This window comes from Ursus arctos, unplaced genomic scaffold, assembly GCF_023065955.2.
Source record: "Ursus arctos isolate Adak ecotype North America unplaced genomic scaffold, UrsArc2.0 scaffold_5, whole genome shotgun sequence".
NCBI lineage: Eukaryota > Metazoa > Chordata > Mammalia > Carnivora > Ursidae > Ursus > Ursus arctos.
Window position 1 is genome coordinate 26974099 of NW_026623067.1, and position 21414 is coordinate 26995512.

The window sequence follows — 21414 nt, forward strand, 5'->3', positions numbered from 1 at the left end:
TAAAAACATAGTCTCTGTCAAAGCCAACCTGTTAAGTCTAATAAAGGGGGCCACTTACTCAAATGTGCAGATACTAATGTAAAAAAATACAGAATCTTAAAAAAAATGTGGTAAACATGGTACCAGCGTAGGAATCTAATAAAGCTCCAAAAACTGACTCTAAAGAAATGGAGAACCACAAACTGTCCAACATAGAATTCTTAATAATTCTCTTAAAGTATTTTAGTGAACTATAAGAATACACAAAGAACACAACACAGAAATCCTAAAGCTGAAAAATACAATGACTGAACTGAAACATTCAAAAGAGAGCTTCAAAAACAGACTCAACCATTTAGTACAAACAATCAGTGACCCTGAAAACAAGAAATCTGGTATTATTCAGTCACTGGAATAAAAAAAAAAAAAGAGAGAAAAAGAAAATTAAAAAGGCTAAAGAAAACCTACAGGAATAATAGGACACCATCAAGAGAAACAATATTGTGATTATGTGAATTCCAGAAGGAAAAAAGAAAGAGAAAAGGACAGCAAGTATATATAAAGAGGTGCCTGAAAAATTGACAAGGCAAGAAACAACTGATGTTGGAGAGGATGTGGAGAAAGGGGAACCCTCTTACACTGCTGGTGGGAACGCAAGCTGGTACAGCCACTTCAGAAAACAGTGTGGAGGTTCCTCAAAAAGTTAAAAATAGAGCCACCCTATGACCCAGCAATTGCACTACTGGGTATTTACCCCAGACACACAGATGTAGTGAAAAGAAGGGCCATATGCACCCCAGTGTTCATAGCAGCATTGTCCACAATAGACAAACTGTAGAAGGAGATGAGATGACCTTCAACAGACGAATGGATAAAGAAGATGTGGTCCATATATACTCAGCCATCAGAAAAAACGATTACCCAACATTTGCATCAACATGGATGGAACTGGAGGAGATTATGCTAAGTGAAATAAGTCAAGCAGAGAAAGACAATTATTCTATGTTTTTACTTATATGTGGAACATAAGGAATAGCATGGGGGACATTAGGAGAAGGAAGGGAAAAATGAAGGGGGGGGATCAGAGGGGGAGATGAACCATGAGAGACTACGGACTCCGGGAAACAAACTGAGGGTTTCAGAGGGGAGGAGGTAGGGGATGGGCTAGGCCGGTGGTGGGTAATAAGGAGGGCACGTATTGCATGGAGCACTGGGTGTTACATGCAAACAAAGATTCAAGGAACAGTACATCAAAAACTAATGATGTACTGTATGGTGACTAACATAATAAAAAAATTTAAAAAATTGAAAAAAAAAATAAAGAGGTGCCTGGCTGGCATAGTTGGTAGAGCACACAACCCTTGACCTCAGGGTCATGAGTTTGAGCCCCATTTTTTTCCTAAAAAAAAAAAAAACTTTAAAGCATATTTATCATATGTTTCTCTCATCTATGGAACATAAAAACTAGGAAGATTGGTAGGAGAAGAAAGGGATAAAGAAAGGGGGGGTAATCAGAAGGGGGAATGAAGCATGAGAGACTATGGACTCTGAGAAACAAACTGAGGGCTTCAGAGGGGAGGGGGGTGGGGGAAGGGGATAGACTGGTGATGGGTAGTAAGGAGGGCACGTATTGCATGGTGCACTGGGTGTTATACGCAAGTAATGAATCATGGAACTTTACATCAAAAACCAGGGATGTACTGTATGGTGACTAACATAATAAAAAAATTATAATAAAAAATAAAAATAAAGCATATTTAAACAATAATGGCTGAAAACTTCCCAAAATGGAAGAGAAATGGACATTCAATCCATCAGGCCAAAGGACCCTAAAGAGATTGAACTGATTAGGGCCATACTAAGACACAATATAATTAAGTTGTTCGAAGACAAAGAAATAGTTTTGAAAGCATCAGGAGAAAAAAAGAGAAATGACTTACAAGGGTACTCCCGTAAGATTATTAGATTTCCAAGAGAAACACTTCAGACCAGGGGAGAATGTGATGATATATTCCAAATATTGAAACAGGAACCTGTCAAACAAGAAGTCTATACCTGGCAAAGCAGTCCTTCAGAACTGAAGGCGAGAAAGAGAGAAAGACTTCCCTGAACAGACACACGTTCGGGGAATTCATCACTACTAGACCCACCTTATAAGAAATGCTAAAGACAGTTCTTTAGTTAACATCATAAAACATAAGAAAATATTGAAAATCTTACTGGTAATGATAAATATATAGCCAAAGTTAGATTCTGGAATATGGTACTGATACTGCCTTATTCATTTAGAGCTCTAGGTTAGAAGTTAAAAATAAACATAGTAAAAACAAACCTAACTACAATCTGTTATTTTTTTTTTTAGAATTTTAAAAATTTATTTAAATTTAGTTAAACTCAGAAGATCCTGTGTATATAATAAGTGGAAATGAATGACAGAAGTGGTTTCACAAAATGAATGTTGAAGAATCATAATCGCACAAAAAATCAAAAGACACTATTTTATGACTCTATAGTCTTTGACCTCTAAGTTGGAATACAGACAGTTTGTGTGGTTTGGTTGGTTGTTTCAGAGAGGCAGAGAGAGAAGGAGAGAGAAACTTAAGCAGGTTCCACACTCAGCACAGAGCCCACTGTGGGGCTCAATCCCACAACCCTGAGATCATGACCTGAGCCAAAATCAAGAGTCGGACGCCTAGTGGACTGAGCCACCCAGGCACCCCTACAGTGTTAACCCTGTCGTTTTAACCATTTTACCTTGACCCATTGCTTGTATGGACTTCAAAGGTATTTTTACTTTTTTTAATGCAACTACAATCTGTTATTAACTGCACAATATAAAAATATGTAAACAGTAACATCAATAGTCTGAAATGTGAGGGAAAGGAGAAGTAAAAATATAAAATTTAGAAATGTTATTGAAGTTGGTGTCAGTTCAAAAACAGGATGTTATAGTTTTAAGGTATTTTATGTAAGCTTCATGATAAACACAAGGGAAAAACCTACAGTGATTACACAAAAAACATGATTGATACTAAAAGATATCAATGCACACACAAAAGGAGTAGGATACCAAAAATTAAAATGGGTCAGTTTCTGTAGTACGGTCATTATCACATTCACCTCACAAAACAATGAAAATGGATGTACAAAACTCCCAGAAAAGGAACAAAATGGCAATACTAAGTCCTTATATATTAATACTTGACCCCAAATAAATATATTAAATTCTCCAATCAAAGGACATCGATCACATGGCTGAATGGATAAAAAAACAAGGTCCGATAATATGCTACCTACAAGAGACTCGACACACAGGCTGCAAGTGAATGGATGAAAAAGATGCTTCAAGCACATGGAACCCTCCCCCCCTCAAAAAGCAGGTGCAGCCGTCCTTATAGGAGACAAAATGGACTTCGCATGTGGTAAAAGAGACATAGGAGAGCATTACTATATAATGATAAAAGGAGTTGAGCCACCAACATATATATACATACACACACACATATATATCACATATGTAACATATATAAAAAACCTCTTGTTATATTTACATATATATTTACATATTTATATCTCCAACATACGTGTGTGTGTATAAGTATTTTGTTATATAAGATATAACTAATGTAAATATTTATGCACCCAATGTAGGAGCATCTAAGTATATAAAGCAAAAACTAAGAACTAAAAGGAGAAATACATAGTAATAATAATTGGGGATTTTAATACTCCATTATCAATAATGGATACATCACCCAGACAGAGAATCAATAAGGAAACAGCGTATTTGAACAACACTATAGGCCAAATAGATCTAACAAACATAAGCAGAACATTTTCTCCAATAACAGAATACACATTCTTCATAGATTCCTATGGAACATTTTCTAAGATAGACCTATGTTAGGTCACAAAACAAGCCTCAGCAAATTCAAGAATGAACTCGTACCAAGTATCTTCTCTGACTACAACGGTATGAAACTAGAAGTCAGCAACAGGAGGAAAACTAATTTCTCCAGACAGACAGAAATGGAAACACAACATACCAAAGCTTGTGGAACGCAGCAAAAGCTGTTCTAAAAGGGAAGTTCATGCAATAAACGCCAACTTTCAGGAAAAAAAAGTCTAAAATAAATAACCAAACTCCATGTTCTGAGAACTAGAGAAAGAAGAACAGACGTAGCCCAGAGTTAGCAGAGGGAAGGAAATAATGATTAGAGAAGAAAAAACGAAGTAGAGAACAGGAAAATAATACAAAAGATCAACACAACTAAGAGGTGATTCTTTGGAAAGATAAACCAAACTGACAATCTTTAGCTAGACTAGCCCCAAAGAAAAAAGAGAAACCAAAGGGACACAATTATACATGAAAAAGGAGACATTACAACTGATACCATAGAAATAAAAAAGATCCTAAGAGGAATAAGTATATGCAACAAACAGCATAATCTATAGGAAAAGGTAAAATTCTTAGAAACATACAATCTACCAAAACTGCAACAGGATGAAATAGAAAATCTTAATGGACCAATTATTAGTAAAGAGATTGTACGAGTAATTGAAAAACCTTCCGGCAAAGTTAAGCCCAGGACCAGACAGCTTCACTGATGAATTTTACCAAACACTCAAAGAATCAATGCCTATCCTTCTCAAACTCTTCCAAAAAATCTCAGAGGAGGAAATCCATCCAAACTAATGTTATAAGGTCAGCATTACTTTGACACCAAAGCCAGATAAGGATATTACCAGAAAAAAAACAAACAAAAACCTAGAGACCAATATCCCTGAAGAATATAGATATAAAAATTCTCAATAAAATACTAGCAAACATAATTCAGAAGCACATTAAAAGGATCATTCACAACAATCAAATGGAATATATTCCTGGGACGCAAGGATGGTTCAACATATACAAATCAATTAATCTATGTAACACATTAATAGAATCCAAGATAAAAATCATATGATCATCTCAGTAGAAGCAGACAGAGCATCTGACAAAATTCATCATTCATTCAAGACACAAAGTCTTCACAAGTCAGGAACAGAAGCGATGTACCATAACATAATGCAGGCCGTATACAACAAGCCCACAGGTAATACCATATTCAATGCTAAAAGATGGTGAAAGCTTTTCTTCTAAGATCAGGAACAAGACAAGTGTGTCTCTTCACACTATTCCTGTTCAACACCGTACTGGAAGTCCTAGCCAGACCCATTAGGGGGAGAAAAAAAAAAAAAAAGAAAGTCTCAGAATTGGAAAAAAATAAAATTGTCTCTATGTGTAGACAGATCCTTTATACAAAGAAAATCCTAAAGATGCCAACAAAAAACTCTCAGATGTCATCAATGAATTCAGTTAAATTGCAAGATACAAAATTAACATACAGAACCCAGTAGCATTTCTATATACTAACAATAAATTATATGAAAAAGAAATAAAGAATATGATCCCATTTACAATAGCAACTGAAACAAAATACTTAGGAATAAATTTAACCAAGTAGGTGAAAAATCCTTTACGCTAAAAACTATAAGGCACTGACAAAAGAAATCAAAGACATAAATAAATGGAAAGGTGTCCCAGGTTCCTGGATTGGAAGAATACTGCAAAAATGTCTGTATTACTCAAAGCCACCCATAGATTCAATGAAGCCTCCGTCAAAATTCCAACGGCAACTCTAAGGAATCCTAACAATCCTAAAATTTATATGGAACCATAAAAGACCCCTAACAGCCAAAACAATCCTGACAAAGGAAATAAAGCAGGAGGCACCATACTTTTTTATTTAAGCTATACTACCAAGCTATACTCATCCAAACCGGATGGCATAAAAACACACATAAACCAGAGAAAGAGAGTCAACAGTCCAGAAATAACCCATGCATACACAATTAACTAATATTTGATAAGGGAGCCAAGAATACCCAAAGGAGAAAAGAAAGTCTGTCAGTAAATGGTGTGAGCAAACTGAAGAGTCACCTGTAAAAGAATGAAACTAGATCCCTATCTCACAGGACGCACAAAAACTAGACCCCTGTCTCTCTGACATGTATTAGAGACCTAAATATAAGACTGAAAATCATAAATCTCCTAGAACATAAGAGCATCTTGACACGAGTCTTGGCAATGAGATTTTTTTGGTTATTACCTCTAAAATGAAAGCAACCAAATGAAAAATATAAAAGTGGGTCGTTAAACTGGAAAGTTTGTACACAGCCAAAGAAATGATCAACAAAAGACAATGGGAAAATATTTGCAAACCATATAAATATGATAAGGAGTTAAAATCCAAAATCTATAAAGAACTCCTACAACTCAATAGCAAAAAACCCAAACAATCCAATGGAAAAATGGGCAAAGATCCCTAATATATTTTTCTAAGGAAGATACATGAATGGCCAGCAGGTACATGAAAAGATGCTCATCGCCGCTTACCATCAGGGAAATGCAAATCAAAATCGGAATGATGACTCACCTCACGCGTGTCAGAATGGCTAACATTAAACAGACCAGAGACAGCAAATGCTGGTTAGGATTTGGAGAGAAGATAGCCCTCATGCACTGTTGGTGGGATTGTAAATTGGTGCAACCACTCTTGAAAACAGCATGGAGCTTCCTCCAAATATTAAAAATAGAACTACTGTATAATCCAACAATTCCACTTTCGGAAATATATCTGAAGGAAAAAAACCACTGTGAGAAATAGGCACCTGTAGTCTCATATTCATAGCAGCATTATTTACAATAGCCAAGACCTGGAAACAACCTAAGTGTCATTTGGTGGAAGAATGGATAAAAAAAATTGGGGAGTGTGTATCTGTGCATTTGTGTGTGTGTACACACACACGATGGAATATAGTTCAGCCTTAAATAAGAGGAAAGCCTGCCATTTGTGATAACATAACTGGAACTTGAGGGCATTATGGTAATTGAAATAAGTCAGGCAGAGAAAGACAAATACTGTATGATCTCACTTATATATGGAATAAAAACAAACAAACCAACAAAAAACCCAACCAAACTCTTCATAGGAAAGGGGAGATCAGATCTGTGGTTACCAGGGGCAGGGAAAGTTGAATGAAGGACATCAAAAGGTACAAATTTCCAGTTGTAAGATAAATGGGTACCAGGGATATAACCCACAAAGTGATGGGGATAGTTAACATTGCTGTAGGTTATACATGGAAGTTGTTAAGAATAAATCCTAAAGTTTGCATCACAAGCAAGAAATAAATATTTTATCTGTATGAGATGATGGATGTTGATTTATAGTGATACTTATTTCATGATATATGCAGCTGAAATCATACTGTACCCCTTGAATTTATATAGTGCTATGTTTTAATTATATCCCAAAACAACTGGGGGCAGAAAAAGATATAAAAAGATATAACAAGTGTTGGTGAAGATATGCAGAAAAGGGAAAGCTTGTGCACTTTTGGTGAATATAAACTGGTGCAGCCATTATGGAAAACAGTATGGAGTTTTGACAAAAATAAAGAAATAAAAATAGAACTACCATATTATCTAGCAATTCTACTACTGGACATTTACCCAAAGGAAATGAAAAGACTACCTTAAAAAGGCATATACAGCTCATGTCCACTGCAGCAGTATCTACCATATCCAAGACAGAGAAGCAATCTAAACGTCCATTGATGGGTGAATAGGTAAGGAAGATGTGGAATGTATCCACAATGGAATATTATTCAGCTGTGAAAAAAGAAATCTTGCCATTTGCAACATGGGTGGACACTGAGGGCTGTATGCCAATTAAGTCAGACCTAGAAAGACAAATGCTATATGATATCATTTATGTGTGGAATCTAAAAACAGGAGTAAGACACCCCCCAAACCAAACTCAACAGACAAGATATTGGTGGTTGCCAGAGCTCAGGGGTTGGGGTTGGATGAAATGGGTGAAGGGGGTCTAAAGTTACAACTTCTAGTTATAAAACAAGTCGTGGGGATATGGTGTATAGCAGGATAACTATAGTTAGTAATACTGTATTGTACATGAGAAAGTTGCTAAGAGTAGATTTTTTAAAAAAGATTTTATATATTTATTTGACAGAGAGACAGAGAGAAGCACAAGCAAAGGGAACAGCAGGCAGAGGGGGAGGGAGAAGCAGACTCTCTGCTGAGCAGGGATATCGATGTGGGGCTCGACCCCAGGATCCTGGGACTATGACCTGAACCAAAGACAGATGCTTAAATGACTGAGCGACCCAGGAACCCTCAGAGTAGATCTTACAACATCTCATGGCAAGAAAAAGTTTTTTAACTATGTGTGGTGATGGATGTTAAGAAGACTACCATGATGATAATTTCACCTACTGTTGGCTTATACTGTACACCTGGAACTAACATAATGTATGAATTACATCTCAATTTAAAAAAATATCGAAGGCAGCTTCATGGAAAGGGAGGATAGAAGTAAAGGGTGGAGGATGCCGGATGCTGAGTTATGGAAAAAGGCCAAATTACAGAGTGATGGGGGAGAACTACGCGATGAACACTTCCAAGTTCGAGCAGGGCTCTCTCCAAGCCAACGAGAACAACATGGGATGAACCAGCGCAGTGTTCCGGAGCTTCCCGTCCTCACCCCTGCTTATGGTTTTGAATTTAGGTGTGCTACATGAACCAGCCAGGATTCCAGATTACACTATCTACCCGTTTGCGGATTTTGTCGTAACCAATTGCTACAGAAGTGTGGGTTGTGGCAGAATGAAAGGACTGTGATACTTGGCTTACCTGTGATCTTTAAGAAATTGTTACGGACTGAATTGTGCCACCCCCCCCCCCATTTTGATTGTTGAATTTCTAACCTCTGTACCTCAAAATCAGACTGTGTTTGGAAATAATGTCTTAAAAGAGGCAATTAAAGGGGCGCCTAGGTGGCTCCGTTGGTTAAGCATCTGCCTTTGGCTCAGGTCATGATTCCAAGGTCCTCGGATCAAGCCCTGCTTCAGGCTCTCCGCTCAGTGGGGAGTCTGCTTTTCCCTCTCACTCTGCCCCTCCTTCTCGCTCGTGCTCTCTCCCCCTGAAAATAAAGTCTTAAAAAAAAAAAAAAAAGCAATTAAAATGAGGCCACTGGGGCGAGTCCCAATCCAGTATGACTGGTACCCTTGTATAACAAGAAATTCAAATATATTTTTCAGTGAATGAAAGGGAAGAGTTGTTAGATATTAAACACAGATGTTCTATTTATGTTATTTTAAAGAATTTGAGTTATTTGAATTCTGTTCGATGGATATGAAGGAATCTGTCAAATGGAGAAAAAGGGATAGGTTTGTACTATTTACTACCTCCTACTCATGTGACCAAGTTTTCTTACTCATGATTTCTATCCAGACTCCGACAAGTTCCTCAATAAAGAAATCTTGATTCGGAAAAAAAAAAAAAAAAAGAAGAGATTAGGACGTGGAAACACAAAGGGAAGGCCACGTGAAGACAGAGGAAGACAGCCATCCGCAAGCCAAGCAGAGAGACCTCCGAGGAAACCAGTCCTGCCAACACCTTGACGTCAGCACTTCCAGCCTTCAGAACTTCTAGAGAATCAGGAGAAAACACATTGCTGTTGTGTAAGTCACCCGGTCTGGGGCACTTCGTCATGGGAGCCCCAGCTAATGAACACAGAAACTGTCACTGTATATAGAAAAAATAGCATGTGTAAACCATCATAGCAAAGCCAAGGGCCCGCGGGGGCAGGAAGGCAGCAGAGGTGAGAGGGGTGGAGGGGCTACCCTGCAGAAGCCATAACCCACCCCCGGGAGACGGTGCTCACAGCTTCAGCGGACCACTGTCATGTGGGATTGTAGTCCTTCGTGGGCCAGACCGTCCGATCTTGTCAAGAGAATCTGTATGTCTGGAGTGGTATTTACAACTGCCCAATGCCTAAAACCCTGACTAAAGAAAAGATGACAGAGGGTTGGGATGCAGCCTTTGGTCTGCCCGGGTATGACCTACCGGAATGTAACAGATTATACCAATCTACCTGTCATTTCCCCAGGAGCTTTAAAATGGGGAGTTGTAGGATGGTTAGTGCGGTGCGGCCCTAAGGGGTAGGGTTGTACCAACTCAACTCCAGATCTGGTCATTGCAGAAATTGCAAGCGATGCTAGGTAATGTGCAGATATTGAGATCAGTTCAATTGTCACTAAGATTACCTATTTTTTTTTTAATTTTCCTATTGTTGGGCTGTTTCACCCATGCTTTCCACCAAATAACATAAAGAGGAGTTTTCTTCTGCCTTTGCAGAGTTGGTATACCCAGGGTAGATTCCAACACTTTGCAGAACATGAGGACTTCGTGCAACAGACTCAAACCGCCCCTCCAGCTTTACTCCTTATCACTGCTTTCTTTAACATGAAAACGACAGATAGAAAAAATTCCTATGTTTCTAACCAACACAGCTAATGAGATTCTTAAGTCTCTTCTGTAATAAAAACTGAAATAGTTTTGAAGCTTAATCAACAGGGCTTGTCATGGAAAGAACACTTACGGAGCAAAACTTAATACCCCATTTTTAGATTTGCGTAATGGTTTGTTGGCAAGCTGGGTCTTTTTCCCCTGCCACGTTGCCTATGCTCAATGCTTTAAAAGGGTGTAGGCAAGTATTCTTGTCAGCGGGGGCTTGGCAACTCATGTCTCCATCCTGGACCCCCTGTGCCTTGGTTCAGCCTCCAGGCGGTGAGACAGTCAGCCACCCAGGCGACGTTTTACGAATCTGATGCTATGAAAAGGCAGGCAGTAAATTAGGGCGATGGAGTCTACGTGTCCCCTCTACAGCACTCCACTTTGGGTGTGTGACCTATATGTTGCCAGCAGGAGTTCCTGAGACAAGATGATGAAGTGGAGCTCTGTGTATAGGATTTTATTATTTTTTCAGCTGACTTCGCCCCAGCGGATATATAGAAGGTGAGAGGGAAAGAAAGTGATTCAAATACGTAGTAGTAAAAATATACTTTCCCCCCTGTTTCTTGGTATGAAACTAAGGAATGGTAGACAAACATTTCCATGAAGTAATAATTGCCTTTTGCTTAAGTGTTAATTACTTAAAAAAGGCAGTTTGTGCCAAATCCAAGTGCAAATGTGCATGGAATCATGGTGGAAAACAGATATTCAGCATGAGATCAGAGAGACAACCAGATTTTCCGAGTTTCCACTGCTGCTGCAGAAAGATCAAATCCAGTGAATTACAGACAGGTATACCGCATATGGGAGGGACAGATGAAACTCCACTCGGGAGTGCCTGGCTCTAGATAAGCCTGGGCACTTCACACGTATTAACTAATTTAGTCTTCACTTTCCATGGAAGGGACTTTCATCTCCATTCCGCATGTGAAAAACGGAGACTCAAATGGTTAATTACTTGCCTAAAGGCACACAGCTATTACGAAGTGGCAGAAAGATTCAAGCCCCATCCTTACAGGCGCTGAATTTCAAGCTCCTTCTATTTTGACTGCTGAGATATTGAAAAAATGAAGCTTATCTTCACAATTGTGTAATATTATATACATTTTGTGTGTGTGTATGTGTACACACTGCTACCTGCCAGGCAAATCAAGAAGCCTGATTATGCTGAGCAGAGTAAGTCAGAGACAAAAACGCTATAATCTCACACGTGTCATCTTAAAAAAAAAAAAAGCAAAAACAAGACACAAACTAGCTCGTACATACAAACAACACATTGGCGGTTCCCAGAGGCTGGAGGGGCTGGGTGTGTGGGTGGAATGCCCAAAGATGGTCAAAAGCTACAAACTTCCAGTTATAAAATAAATAAGTCACAGGGATGTAATATATAACATAGTAACCATAATCCTGTGTTGCAGCTTTCAAGGTTGCTAAGAATACATCTTACAAGTTTTCATAACTAGGAAAAAAAATTTTTTTTTAAAGATTTGAGAGAGTGAGCAAGCATGAGTGTGGGTGGGGGAGACGCAAAAAGGGGGGGGAGAGAGGGGGAGAGAGAGAGAGAGAATCTCCAAAAAGCTCCCCGCCGAGTGAGGACTCCGATGTGGGGCTCAATCTCAGGACGCTGAGATCAAGACCTGAGCCAACATGGAGATCCAGATGCTTAAATGACTGGTCAAGCCAGGAGCCCCAGGAGAAAAAAAAAAAGTTTAACTGTATGTGGGGGCAGATGTTATTAACACTTATTGTAGGGACCATTACACAATATACAAATCTTGAATCATTAGGTTGTACCCTGGAAACTAATATAATGTTATATGCCCTTGTATCTTAAAAAAAAAATAAAAAAGCATGTTCAGTTATATTGTTCTAATAGTTTTAGCAAATTTTTATCTACCGCTTTTTGTGCATATTTCATAATAATAGTCATTTTTAAATTAAAAAAAAAAAACTACGGTTGTGCTCTGGAGGAGGTCAAAGTAGAGATAAACGCATAAGCAAATGACAGTAAGACTCCTGTGAACAGCGCTGCTGTCCCAGCAGATGGTGTGGGATCATGGGCAGGAGCCATTATGATATTGGAGATGCTTCCTGGAGGAGAGGACATTCGCAGGACATGAAGTATGGCCAGCAGTCTGCCATGTCGTGCACAGAGGGCAAAGCATATGTGAGCACAGCAAGAGGAGCTGGGGAAAGGGGAGAAGCAGCTCAAGAAGTGACCCAGGGTCATTTCATTTTATTGTACTTTTCCCTAAGATCACCATATAATAAATTTTCTAAACCAACCAACCAACCAACCAACCAACCAACCAACTAGCTAGTAGCTGTGTAAAAGACGAATGAGCAGGGGAGAGGGCACCCAACTTGGAAGATATAAAAATGTCACAGTACGAAATGACCAAGGCCTGAACTGAAATGCATTGTCCAAGACAGATGAATGGGAGATGCTCTGTAATTTAGGTGATGGCGCCGGGTTGGAAGAAGGGTATGCTCTGCCCTGGGGACAGGTGGGTACCAGCAGTGAAGATGGTCCTCCAGGCCTAAGAGCCATTTTGATGGGGTGAAAGACTTTGGACAGTGGATGCCTATGTAGGAGTCCTACTTAAGTAGGTATTATCTCTGGTCTCCTGCTGGCTTGCAGGGATTTCAGCTAACAGGAGGTCCATGTTCCATTCTGGCTAGGGATTGTGCCCCTTATTCACCATTCTCAGAACCAGGAGGAACTGTGTGATTTTTGGAGGATAGCTGAATTATCTGAGATAACCTGGAACACCTGTTTCCAGCTAGGAAGTTTCTCAGAGATACCTGGCAGAACAGTGTCCTCATCTCTGGAAGAAATCTGAACCCTCCAAGACATTTAAGACCCTTATCTTGTAAACACAAGGACTCCTGCTGGGATTTACCTTCTGAATTACAAAGGCACTCCAAAGCACCTTCTTGCCCCTTCATTTTCTCTTCCCTCCCTGTACATCTGGGGTAGGATAAATTAGGAAGAGTGGATTGCTTGCAGCTTTACAATGAGAGGCTCCATGGCTGGAGATTACTTCCTGCCACTAGAGGGCACCAGTTGCATGTAGAATGTCTACGTATTAACGAGCCGGACATGCTTCAAATACAGCAAAAGTTCCCATGAAAAAGACTTGCAAGGCGGTTTCCCCACTACTCCATTCTTATTAGCTCCGTTTCTGCTACTGAGTTTATAGTGTTTTCAGATTCTTCTTTTAATTCGGAAATCCAGTAAGTTTGAGATAAGCAGAAGAGATGTTTTCCACAGACTCGCATGACTCCATGGTCTTTGCTACCACTTATCTGCCTCTTACGTGCTGGAGAATGTGTGAAACCTATTGACTTTGCATGTGGTTGTATCTCAGATTCTGCAACCAAATAGTCGGTGTGGGCAGAATGCCTCTCCTGGAGAGCAAAACTGCAAAATAAAATTCCCCACTCTACACCGTCGAGTACAGGTGTCTCTATGAAACCAAGGTACTAGGTTCTTCTACTGAAATTTAGCAAAGATGCTCCGACATTTTGGTGTAACCTTGTGAGGGACGGCACAGAAATACGGTGTCATAAAGAAGCTGCTGATGGTCCAGGCTCCTTCCCCTGGCTTTGCCTCCGGGGACTGACCCTTGTGCCAAGACCTGGCTTGAGTTTATCCAAGCAAAACTAGGCTCATCGTTTTACCTGTGACATTTTCCCGAACCCAGAACCTTGCGTTTTGGAGAAAACAGAGAGGAAGTAAGTATCATCACAAGCTATTTGCTTCTGTTGAGGGCCGACAGGTACTCTGTCCTGAATGGAAGTGCAGGGACCTGGCCTACCCAGGCACCCCCAGTGTCAGGTCAGCTGTAGGAGGCCCCTGGGATAGAAGATGACAACTTAAGCTGTGGGGGCTCGAGGGTTAGGGGTTTGTGAGTGCTGTCGGGTGGCATCTCCAATCACAGAGCACTTTGTGCGGTAAACTCTAAAAATGGAAATGAAACCACTGACCTCTCACTACACTGTGTGAGGCTTGATGGATGGGCTAAGGGAAACCAGGAGAAAGTAATTAGGCCAAATAGAAGGTCAAAGGGGATTCAGAAATCTGAGCTTTTCCTGCCCCTTGAATCCACACATCTCCAGGACCCAGGCAAACACGTTGGAGGGGCCTCTTGGTGTCGGGGCAGGGGTGGCAGGAGGACACGGTGACCTCACATACTGAGAAACCACGCATGGTCTGGCACTGGGCTAGGCTTTATATCCACTCAAAACTCTTAAAAAGATAAAGTATGATTCCTATTTTATAGAGAAACAAATGAGGCTACATGAATTTTCAAAACTTGTCCAAGGTCTTCCTGCTCATTAGAAAAGGTAAGAGGATAAGCACTTAACGGCCACCACGCGCATCCCCTGTACCGAGTACCGGGCTCCCCTCTGCAGTTCGCGACACCGCATGGGAGAGATGGTCGTACCCATTTTGCAGATAAGAAACCCGAGGCTGCCGGAGGTTAAATCACTTACCAAGTGCGTCACCACTTCCACCTCCTCCTGACTTTCTCCGCGCTCTTGCCACAGGCATGTTTCCAGCTTTGCTGGTTCTTCCTACAATTAAAACAAAACAAAATCCTGATAAACTAACTCAGACGCATACGCAGGAACAAACTGTTGAAGTCCGACCCCGTGACCGCATCTCCCAAGCGCCCCGCGCTTCTCTCCGCACAAAGGGCTCTGGGGCCAAACACACGCAGGAGATGCAACACGCTTTCCCCTCCCGGAGATTCCGAACCTTTCCACGTGAAGTCCTGGGGCACAGAAGAAACTCCCCCGAGGCAGGACAGCGCCTTCTACTTGCACGGCCGCCTCTGCCGCGGTTACGCGCCCGGCGTGCCGGCCTCCTCGGGGATGTCGTGCACGTAAAAGCCGTGCCCGCAGGTTCTCCGTGTGAGGCTGATTGCTACCATCGGCTCCACCTGTAAACGAGGCCTCCTGAGCACGCGGGCGGTGCACCGGGGGCTGCGTTCAAGGTTGTGGGCCCTCCTTCCAGAGCCCCTTCGGCCAAGCCAAAGTGTGGTTGGGGACAAAATACGGAGTTTCGGGCAGGTATGCGGGTCCTGTGCTGCTTAGCCTTTCTGTGCCTCAGTGTCGTCCTCATAAGACAAGGATACGAGAGTCCCTCCCTCTTATGCTTGTGAAGCTCCGGGAGGAAACAGCTCAACAGGTGTGAGTCATATTAGAACTAAAGACCAAGGGAGAGCACCTGCCCAACATGAGGGTCGGACGCCGCCAGGGAGAGAACTGACTTGCCTAAATGCATCTGAAGAGACATTTTGGTAAAGAGTTAAGAATTTCTTCACTCAAAACTTTATTTGGATGAAATCATATTCGAAGGTTAATCTCATTTCCTTTGTGGGATAAAATATGATGAAGCAGTAAAGGAAGAAATTGACTCTTATGAAGAATGAATGAAGTTTCTGGAAAAAATGCAGACAACTCCCCTTCCTTTGGAGTAGTGAGTCTGTGAAGCGACATCGGATCCTGTCTGTTGAAAGGCCACAGGCCGCCTGGGAAGGTGTGCAGGGGACACGGGCCAGATGAGGGCAGGGTGTCAAGGTCAAAATGCGTGAATATAAGCGACACTGTCTGTTAATTTATCAAGATTCCACATAATCCTTTAAATAAATTCAACCTGTTTCCATTCAAGTAACTGTCTTATTCCGTAAATGTTTAATCTGAAGGAATAATGGATATTTCTCTGGAAAAATACTGAGTAATTACACACCTCTTCCTCGCTTTCTCGGACCAGGTTCCCGTCCTCCACTCCTGCCCCTGAAGATGGAGCAGGAAGGTTTGCAGTTGTGAAGCCAGGGGAGCTGGGCTGGATGGAGTGTGAGGGCAAGGAGGTGGCAGAGAAAAATCAGACAGGGAAGGTCAGAGAAGGGCATTCAGAAGGGCAGAGAAGCTCCTTTTCTCAAGAAGCCTAAGCTACCCCTTATTCCCAGACACTAATCAAGTCCAGTAAGAGGAAAGAGAAAACAAGCCACCAACAAAACTAAGCATACGAATTACAGAATGAAAAGAAACAACATGTACGTGTGTGTGCGTGTGTACATTTTTGTATCAAAACCAGAAAATGAATACTCTGCAAATTACACAGGTAGGGCAGCTTTTTAGATACGGTCGGGCACATTAGTCATTCAGAGGATTCTGACATCTTAAAACACTGCACTTGATAAATTGCCTTTGTTACTTAAAAAACAAATTTCTTTTAAAAGTGAGTTCGCTGGAAGCATGACAGGATTTTTTTCAGATGGAGCCAAGGGAAGGAATCCTTATAGTCTTTGAATGGAAAACTCTCGTCTCAAAGCAGGTGCTCAATGAATGTTAGTATATTTCTGTTTCCCTTTCTTTCCTAAAAAAGGATTGGAAAAATAAAAATGGGGCGGGGGGGGCAGGTAGGTGGGAGAAGTAGAAGAAAGAATGAAGCAAGGAAGCTAAAGAAAGAAAGGAAGGTAATTTTCCTCCCAAAGGCTATGGAAGCTGAGACATGGAGGAACTTTGTGCATTTAAGCATCGAAACATTTCAGGGGGTTTTCTGGAATATGTCCTGGGAGTAAAATCCCATGCTGTCAGGAGACTTTTTTTTTTTTTTTTAATTAGACTTTACAACCAATTCACTATATAACACCAGCTGTCTATCCTAAAGAGATATGACCACAGATCAGATTAGATGTTTCTTCTTCAGCTTGTTTCTTTTCTCTGAGTATTTGTTTTAAAGGACAAAAGAATTTAGCATCAGTTGTAAACTGTACCTTTAAAAACTAACCTTTGCTATCAGGCTGCAATCATCTTGTTGACCTTTGTTGGACCATATGATTCTCTCAAAAGTCCAGAGGCGTTGAATAGATCTTTGTGTGCTCAGCCCTCACAAGCCAAGCCTGCATGGGTTCTGTTTTGGCATGCTCAAGAGAACACCATAGACAAGTGGGTTTTGATTTACAGATACACACAAGGAGATGTGATTTCCTTTCCAGGAAAAGGGCAGGATGGGCTAATGTGCTTTAATTTACACACAGGGGGCTCCTTGAGAAGCCTGTATTGTAGTTGGGGCTTGCTCAAAGTGGGTCCTTTGGCAGGAAGCATTACTCCCAAATGCTTACTGGTAGACAGGAAATCTGGAAAACTCTCAAGAAGGTGGGAGGGGAAGACATGGACACAAGAATTTTTGAGGCTGGGACATAAACATCTCACTGTAAAGAGTTCATAAATTTTACATGCCTCCAAATTTTATTTGGATCTGGTTTTCTTTGTTTTAGTGATTTCCTGTTTTTCAGGCGGGGGTGGTCCTTTTGCCTGGAAACACTGACTGCTATATTTTTCCTAACGTGGTTTTCTGAGGGATAAGATTCCTCTAAGAAATGAGGTAGATTTGCTCTGATCGGCTGGGTGTCAGTTTTCTGCTTGCGGACATGGCTCCTTTTCATCACCTAAGCAGAAGCCCTAACTTAACCAACCTCAGAGCTCAACAGCCTTGAACAACGACTTGTTGGTTCCGTAAACGCTCCCAAGTTTAGCAAAAAGATAAACGGGTAGTGCTTTCTGAAAGCCTCGGGATTCTCCTCACACGTTCCTGTGCACAGAGAAAAACTGTTGCCTTGGTTGCATGTTGAGCCCCAAAGCCCAGGGAAACGTCTGTGTTGCTCACAGGGGGCGTTAAGGAAAAGCATCCTTTGCAGCTTTTCCAGCCCTATTCTACACATCTGTCCTTTGTTCCCTGACAGACCAGAGAGACAAAGGACACCTCTATCCTTTGGTTGGCTTTTCCTTCGTGGAGTTTCCTGCTCGCAGTTTGGGTCCTCTACTCCATTAAGACTGTTCCTGTGACCGGAAGGTGATAAAAGAAACACATTCCAAATAGTAAAAACAAGTGTCCAGGAAGGATCTTGCCAGCAGGTTCAAACAATGAAAAAGCCAGGCCTCCAGTTTCTCTGTCTGGATCTGGAACAGCTGAGGGAGGAGTGTCAGCGAGGCTCTGAGCAGCTCTGTCAGGCACAGGGAGCCTGGCCGTGCCACTGTCCATGTCACAGGCTGGAGCCCCGGGGGAGGTGGGTAGGAAAGTCCAGGACAGCTGCTCCATCAGTGATTTGGGCAGCTCTTGCTTCCCTTTGTCCCGTGTCACATGTCCCCCCTCCTCCCTTTCTTACACTATTTCTCCCCCTCTTCCTTTTTTTGACTAGTCCTTTTTTTACTCTCTGCTCAAAACTCTGGACTCCTCTCACCTTCCATCCACCTAGCAAATACCCCCAAGTCCCAACTCTTCAGTGGGTCTCCTTCTGTATATCATGGCTAAGATAACAATGGCTCTCAGTTACAGAGGGCTGATCAAGTGCTTTCTACCTCCCTAAGGTGTCCAGCAAACTTTGAGCTGGAGTACTAATCTGGACAGGCTAACTTGCAATATGCCTTCCCAGAATGGCAGCCAGTGTTTCTCGCTCTTGTGCAGTGTGGAGCCCGTGCTCCTGGCTGTGTGTCTCTCCTGGATACTGTCCTTCAAGCAGTGAGCATACCGTTCCAATGTGCCTCAACCATCCCGAGGTCTTTTGCATAGAAGGAATGGGAGTATGTGGAAGATCACAGGGAGGTTTTACGGGCCAGGTCTGCCATCCCACCACTTTCCCCCCACTTTTTTTTTTTTTTTTTTTGGCTACAATCTGACATATGATCCCCCTCCAGCTGCAGGACAACCGGGAAATGCAGGATGAAGACAAAACTTCACTGTGGGTGATCTCTACAAGGAAATGATGTCATTTCCTCCAGGTATGGGAATTGAGGCTCAAAGATTCAGAGTCATCAGCGAATACAGCATAGAACCCAGATTCCAACCCTGTGAATACAACTCTAGAACTATCCTCTTAACCTTGGGTTCTGATTTCTTGGTCTTCCAATAAAAATTATTCTCTTTTTTACACCAACACTTGACCTTTTACAAATGTTTACCCCCCTCCCTACACTGTGCTGCACCTGTGAGTGTCCCAGGAAGAAGGAATGCTTTTCTTCCTGTCTGCATCATCAGCAGATAGCACGATGCCTGGGACACAGTGGGGGTCAACAAAAGTTTGATGAATAGAGAATAGCTACGGTTTGCATGGAGGTTCGCGGAAGGGAACCTGAGGCACTTCGTGGTGATCAGATTATTCACCACACAACTTCTCTAGATTATACTCAGGGAGTCTGAATTATTGCAACAATCACCCCCATGTAGCTATTTTCAACCCAGCCATAAGACTGATCATTTAAAAAACATAAGTCAGAGTGTATCTCTCTTCTGCCCAAATCTCTCCAATGATACACCTGTACCCAGATCATAGTTTCTTTCTTTCTTTTTTTTTTTTTTTAAAGATTATTTATTTGAGATAGAGGGAGAGAGAGAGCATGAGCAGCAGGGGGAAGGGCAGAAGGAGAGGGAGGAGAAGGAGACTCCCTGCTGAGCCTGACCCCAGGGCTCGATCCCAGAACCCTGAGATCATGACCTGAGCTGAAGGTAGATGCCTAACCAAATGAGCCACCCAGGCACCCCAGACCTTGGTTTCTTAATACCACGCTCCAATCGGAGGAACCAGTGTTGCTAAGAGCAATGGCTGGTTCTGGGGCTGGTACAGAGAAAATTTAAGATGAGCCTGGAGTACCAAGAAATCTTGTAGGACAAAGAAAATACTACTACAACTTGTAGTACCAAGACATATAAATATGCTAAAAGCAAAATAAGAAATGGGGGTTTGTCAAATGGACACAGGAACTAATCTGGAAGAGTTCCCGATGTCCAAAGCCAGACCAATTGGAGAAACCAAGAAATAATGATAGTATTGGATTATAATCCAAAGAACAAAACAATTACACATGAGCTTATCTTGATATAAATAAATGAATAAAAAGGGGAAAAGGGATAAAACTTCCTTACAGAAGAATTCCAAATATTAAACATAGCAGGAATGAAGGAAACAGAAAACGACCATTCAAACACTACTTGTTATGGTCAAGATCCACTGATAGATGCCAATATTAGTGGGCAAAACTTTAAGAAGCAGGGTATTTCCATAGCTTCGAAGTATCTGCAAAAGTGTGAAATACTCATTAATTACTGTGGCAGTTTTAACATAGGTTCTCAAAGTCTTTGATAACTCTTTAGTCTAGGAGGTGGGACTTAACACTCCACTCCAATGTGGACTGAACCTAGGATTCACTTTCATTGAATAGAGTATGGAAAGGGGAAAGAGTTACTTTACGGTGGAGAATCCTGGCAGACAGCACTTAAATCAAGGGATCAAATTTAACACTACCAGTAGTTAACCAGGGTAATGTCACGTGACCTAGGTATGTGAAAAGAAGGACACTCACCTCTGTGGAATCTTCCCCCAAACCCGTAACCCCAAGCCGTAATCATGAGAAAATGCCAGGCAAACCTAAATCAAGGGACATTTCTCAAGTACCTGACCGTATTTTCAAACACATAAAGGTCATGAAATGCAAGAGAAGGATGAGAAGCTGTCCTAGATCAGAGGAGGACATGACGAAGTCCAGCATGGGATCCTGAGTTGGATCCTGACAGGTAAAGAACATGAGTGCAAAAAACAGTGAAATATGAGTAAGGTAGGTAGTTTAGTTAATAGCTTTGTACCAACATTAATTACTTAGTTCGGGTAAATGTCACGGTTATGTAAGATGTTACTATGATGGGAAGCTGGGTGAAAAGTAGGTGGGGTCTTTCTGGATTATCACTGCAATTTTTCTAGAAATCCAAAATTATTTAAAAGTAGAATGTTTCTAAAAATACTGAAAACAAACAAACAAACCCATGTCTCCATTTTCCACTGAGTCAAGTGTGATGGGATGCTCCTGGTTCCCTCTCTGTCCATCTTCTCTCATTCCCTCCATGCCTCCTGCAGCTTTGGCTCTGCACGTGACCATCTGTCCCTCCAACACTCCTAGCACACTCTCACCTCAGGGACTTGACACTAATTATTCCCTTTGCAGGAAAGCTT

At 41.5% G+C, this 21414-nt stretch overlaps 1 long non-coding RNA gene across 1 annotated transcript in view; it reads right to left on the reverse strand.

The window, feature by feature from the left end:
• LOC130542803 (uncharacterized) overlaps positions 1-21414 on the reverse strand; it is a 74544-nt gene that overhangs the window by 32445 nt on the left and 20685 nt on the right. The window contains exon 3 of the long non-coding RNA XR_008957642.1: positions 14900-14980. This is a non-coding gene — a long non-coding RNA (uncharacterized LOC130542803). The remainder of the gene's footprint in view (positions 1-14899; positions 14981-21414) is intronic.